The following is a 6,097-nucleotide window of genomic DNA, read 5'->3' on the forward strand; positions in this document are numbered from 1 at the left end:
CTACAGTGAAATGCTTACTTACAGCCCTTATCCAACAGTGCATTTATTTTTAACAAAGAAAGTAAAAATAAAACAACAACAAAGAAAGTGTTGAGAAAAAAAGAGCAGAAGTAAAATAAAATAACAGTAGGGAGGCTATATATACAGGGGGTACCGGTGCAGAGTCAATGTGCGGGGGCACTGGCTATTTGAGGTAGTTGAAGTAATATGTACATGTGGGTAGAGTTAAAGTGACTCTGCATAAATAATTAACAGAGTAGCAGCAGCGTAAAAAGGATGGGGTGGGGGGGCAGTGCAAATAGTCCGGGTAGCCATGATTAGCTGTTCAGGAGTCTTATGGCTTGGGGGTAGAAGCTGTTGAGAAGTCTTTTGGACCTAGACTTGGCACTCCGGTACCGCTTGTCGTGCAGTAGCAGAGAGAACAGTCTATGACTAAGGTGGCTGGAGTCTTTGACAATTTTGAGGGCCTTCCTCTGACACCGCCTGGTATAGAGGTCCTGGATGGCAGGAAGCTTGGCCCCAGTGATGTACTGGGCCGTACGCACTACCCTCTGTAGTGCCTTGCGGTCGGAGGCCAAGCAGTTGCCATACCAGGCGGTGATGCAACCAGTCAGGATGCTCTCGATGGTGCAGCTGTAGAATTTTTTGAGGATCTGAGGACCCATGCCAAATCTTTTCAGTCTCCTGAGGGGGAATAGGCTTTGTCGTGCCCTCTTCACGACTGTCTTGGTGTGTTTGGACCATGATAGTTCGTTGGTGATGTGGACACCAAGGAACTTGAAGCTCTCAACCTGTTCCACTACAGCCCCGTCGATGAGAATGGGGGCGTGCTCAGTCCTCTTTTTTTTCCTGTAGTCCACAATCATCTCCTTTGTCTTGGTCACGTTGAGGGAGAGGTTGTTGTCCTGGCACCACACGGCCAGGTCCCTGACCTCCTCCCTATAGGCTGTCTCATCGTTGTCCGTGATCAGGCCTACCACTGTTGTGTCGTCGGCAAACTTAATGATGGTGTTGGAGTCGTGCCTGGCCATGCAGTCATGGGTGAACAGAGAGTACAGGAGGGGACTGAGCACGCACCCCTGAGGGGCCCCCGTGTTGAGGATCAGTGTGGCAGATGTGTTGTTACCTACCCTTACCACCTGGGGGCGGCCCGTCAGGAAGTCCAGGATCCAGTTGCAGAGGGAGGTGTTTAGTCCCAGGATCCTTAGCTTAGTGATGAGCTTAGAGGGCACTATGGTGTTGAATGCTGAGCTGTAGTCAATGAATAGCATTCTCACGTAGGTGTTCCTCTTGTCCAGGTGGGAAAGGGCAGTGTGGAGTGCAATAGAGATTGCATCATCTGTGGATCTGTTGGGGCGGTATGCAAATTGGAGTGGGTCTAGGGTTTCTGGGATAATGCTGTTGATGTGAGCCATGACCAGCCTTTCAAAGCACTTCATGGCTACAGACGTCAGTGCTACAGGTCGGTAGTCATTTAGGCAGGTTATCTTAGAGTCCTTGGGCACAGGGACTATGGTGGTCTGCTTGAAACATGTTGGTATTACAGACTCAGTCAGGGACATGTTGAAAATGTTAGTGAAGACACTTGCCAGTTGGTCAGCACATGCTCGGAGTACACGTCCTGGTAATCCGTCTGGCCCTGCGGCCTTGTGAATGTTGACCTGCTTAAAAGTCTTACTCACATCGGCTACGGAGAGCGTGATCACATAGTCATCCGGAACAGCTGGTGCTCTCATGCATGCTTCAGTGTTGCTTGCCTCGAAGCGAGCATAGAAGTGGTTTAGCTCGTCTGGTAGGCTTGTGTCACAGGGCAGCTCGCGGCTGTGCTTCCCTTTGTAGTCTGTAATAGTTTTCAAGCCCTGCCACATCCGATGAGCGTCAGAGCCAGTGTAGTACGATTCAATCTTAGTCCTGTATTGACTCTTTGCCTGTTTGATGGTTCGTCGGAGGGCATAGCGGGATTTCTTATAAGCGTCCAGGTTAGAGTCCCGTTCCTTGAAAGCGGCAGCTCTACCCTTTAGCTCAGTGAGGATGTTTCCTGTAATCCATGGCTTCTGGTTGGGGTATGTACGTACGGTCACTGTGGGGACGACATCATCAATGCACTTATTGATGAAGCCAGTGACTGATGTGGTGTACTCCTCAATGCTGTCTGAAGAATCCCGGAACATGTTCCAGTCTGTGCTAGCAAAACAGTCCTGTAGCTTAGCATCTGCGTCATCTGACCACTTTTTTATTAACCGAGTCACTGGTGCTTCCTGCTTTAGTTTTTGCTTATAAGCAGGAATCGGGAGGATAGAGTTATGGTCAGATTTGCCAAATGGAGGGCGAGGGAGAGCTTTGTATGCGTCTCTGTGTGTGGAGTAAAGGTGGTCTAGAGTTTTTTTTCCTCTGGTTGCACATTTAACATGCTGGTAGAAATGAGGTAGAACGGATTTAAGTTCCCCTGCATTAAAGTCCCCGGCCACTAGGAGCGCTGCATCTGGATGAGCGTTTTCCTGTTGATTTATGGCCTTGTACAACTCATTCAGTGCAATCTTAATGCCAGCATTGGTTTGTGGTGGTAAATAGACAGCTATGAAAAATATAGATGAAAACTCTCTTGGTAAATCAATTTTTCAATCAATTTTATTTTATATAGCCCTTCGTACATCAGCTAATATCTCGAAGTGCTGTACAGAAACCCAGCCTAAAACCCCAAACAGCTAGTAATGCAGGTGTAGAAGCACGGTGGCTAGGAAAAACTCCCTAGAAAGGCCAAAACCTAGGAAGAAACCTAGAGAGGAACCAGGCTATGAGGGGTGGCCAGTCCTCTTCTGGCTGTGCCGGGTGGAGATTATAACAGAACCATGCCAAGATGTTCAAAAATGTTCATAAGTGACAAGCATGGTCAAATAATAATCAGGAATAAATCTCAGTTGGCTTTTCATAGCCGATCATTAAGAGTTGAAAACAGCAGGTCTGGGACAGGTAGGGGTTCCATAACCGCAGGCAGAACAGTTGAAACTGGAATAGCAGCAAGGCCAGGCGGACTGGGGACAGCAAGGAGTCACCACGGTGTAGTGTGGTCTACAGCTTATCATAAGATACTCTACCTCAGGCGAGCAAAACCTCGAGACTTCCTTAGTATTTGATTTTGTGCACCAGCTGTTGTTTACAAATATACACAGACCGCCACCCCTTGTCTTACCGGAGTCAGCCGTTCTATCCTGCCGATGTAGCGTATAGCCCGCTAGCTGAATGTTATCCATGTCGTCGTTCAGCCACGACTCGGTGAAACATAAGATATTACAGTTTTTAATGTCCCGTTGGTAGGATAACCGTAATCTTAGGTCATCCAATTTGTTATCCAATGATTGAAGATTGGCTAATAGGATTGATGGAAGAGGCAGTTTACTCGCTCGCCGTCGGATCCTTACAAGGCACCCCGATCTACGTCCACGATATCTCTGTCTCTTCCTCACGCGAATGACGGGGATTTGGGCCTTGTCGGGTGTCTGTATGATATCCTTCGCGGCCGCCTCGTTGAAGAAAAAATCTTCGTCCAATACGAGGTGAGTAATCGCTGTCCTGATATCCAGAAGCTCTTTTTGGTTATAAGAGACGATGGCAGAAACATTATGTACAAAATAAATTACAAATAACGCGGAAAAACACACATAATAGTACAAATGGTTAGAGGGCTGTAAAACGGCAGCCATCTTCTCCGGCGCTGTAGTAATGCAGATTTGATGTATGGTTCTACTAAATGAGTTACAGGTTTGGGTCATTGTGCCTCATGGGCCAGTTTGAGTGTGTAAACAATTGGTAAAAACTGTAATAGAGATATGGCTCATCTATCTTCCTGAGATAGACCTTTCCTTTTCCTCTGCTCTGCGGACAGGGAAGAGAGAGGTCAATGGCAAGTAACACATTTCCAGCCAGCTTTGCATTTCCAGTAACACTTCAGATCTCACAGTTCATTTTCACAATGTTTGTGTTGATACTGGTTTCATTGCTCCATATGTTTGTGTTAATACTGGTTTAATTGCTCCATATGTTTGTGTTAATACTGGTTTAATTGCTCCATATGTTTGTGTTAATACTGGTTTCATTGCTCCATATGTTTGTGTTAATACTGGTTTCATTGCTCTATGTGTGTGTGTTAATACTGGTTTCATTATTCCATATGTTTTGTGTCTTACCTGCTGTTTCCCCTTTTCTTTTACTGGTGAAATAAAAATATTAACTAGGAAAGGTTCATTACCTGAAGAAAAGTTGTGTGCTTGCTTCAGCTGTCTAAAAGTAAGAAGGGATGAAAGTAAATAAGTAGTATATCCTGCAAAACTAATTAATAAATATTGTCTTTTAGTAGACAGGTTTATTCAAAGCGATTTGAATGCATACCTGTATGTTCAATAGATGTGACCCGCATGGTAGCCAAACCCACCATGTTTCAACTGAGCTATCAGCACTACTCAGCACAGTTGTCATAGCAACCAAATATTGATAAATAAAACTAGTAAACTCGGTATGTAAGTTCACCATGGCACCAAGTAGAGTGAGGAATGGCACAGTGTTATCAGTGAGAGTTGATTGTCTTGGATAAGAGCAGATAGCTAGTTGTTTATGGTGTAGGACATCACATAGTCATTTCTGAATGGCACTCCAGTGTTTTATTATCAACCCTCCCAAACACAAACTCCCTCCATATCTCTAGAGGTCAAACAAGACCAAGAGGAGTCACACTCTTGGACATTCCTACTATAATGGATGGAATTCATAAGGGGTAGATACACATCACTGCTGATCCTATTGAGAAAACCTATGAATCCCACATTTCCACCCTTTCCCTAACCACTTTATGATTCAGTTATTTTAACATGACAAGTGATCCTGCGTACGCACCACTGAAATCCAGAACACCTCCCAAGGAGTGTTAATACGATGACTAAGTCCTCTAGGGAACTCCCTCTATGTCTATGGAATGACTACTACATTCTTAGAAAAAAAGGTGTTATCTAGAACCTAAAAGGGTTCCCAAAGGCTTCTTCAATTGTCCCCATAGGAGAACCCTTTTTGGTTCCAGGTAAAACTCTTTTGGTTCCAGGTAGAACCTTATTGGGTTTCAGGTAGAACCCTTTCCCGAGAGGGTTCTACATGAAACCCAAAAGAGTTCTACATGGAACCAAAAAGTGTTCTACCTGGAAACAAAAAGGGTTCTCCTATGGAGACAATTGAAGAAGCCTTTGGGAACCCTTTTTTCTATGATTTTATGGTGGCGCTGGGTGGACTGTAGAATACCGGGCATCACTACTTAATGGGAATACTGGGAGGTGTGAGAAGAGTGTGTGGAAGAGATGAGGGCCTTGACATCCTACTCAGGGCTGTGACCTCCAACTCTCTCTCCTTTGGAGGAGGATGCTTTGTTGCGCTGCCTGCTGACTAGTTTCCTGTGCTGGCTGGGTGTTATTCATTTAATTTGTTGGGAGTTTCCACGTTAAGCGCTTGTTTTTCATCCTCTCCTCTCTGTAATGGAAATACCCGTCAGCCCCTGGAGCAGCAGATATACAGTTGAAGTCTGAAGTTTACATACACCTTAGCCAAATACATTTAAACTCAGTTTTTCACAATTCCTGACATTTAATCCTAGTAAGGATCACCACTTTATTTTAAGAATGTAAAATGTCAGAATAATAGTAGAGAGAATTATTTATTTCAGCTTTTATTTCTTTCATCACATTCCCAGTGGGTCAGAAGTTTACATACACTCAATTCGTAGCCTTCCACAAGCTTCCCACAATAAGTTGGGTGAATTTTGGCCCATTCCTCCTGACAGAGCTGGTGTAACTGAGTCAGGTTTGTAGGCCTCCTTGCTCGCACACGCTTTTTCAGTTCTGCCCACATATTTTCTATAGGATTGAGGTCAGGGCTTTGTGATGGCCACTCCAATACCTTGACTCTGGCGAACACCAAACGTGTTTGCTTATTTTTTTCTTTAAGCAGTTGCTTTTTTTCTGGCCACTCTTCCGTAAAGCCCAGCTCTGTGGAGTGTACGGCTTAAAGTGGTCCTATGGACAGATACTCCAATCTCCACTGTGGGGCTTTGCAGCTCCTT

The sequence above is a fragment of the Coregonus lavaretus genome (assembly GCF_964263955.1).
Source record: "Coregonus lavaretus genome assembly, chromosome: 32".
Classification (NCBI taxonomy): Eukaryota; Metazoa; Chordata; class Actinopteri; order Salmoniformes; family Salmonidae; genus Coregonus; species Coregonus lavaretus.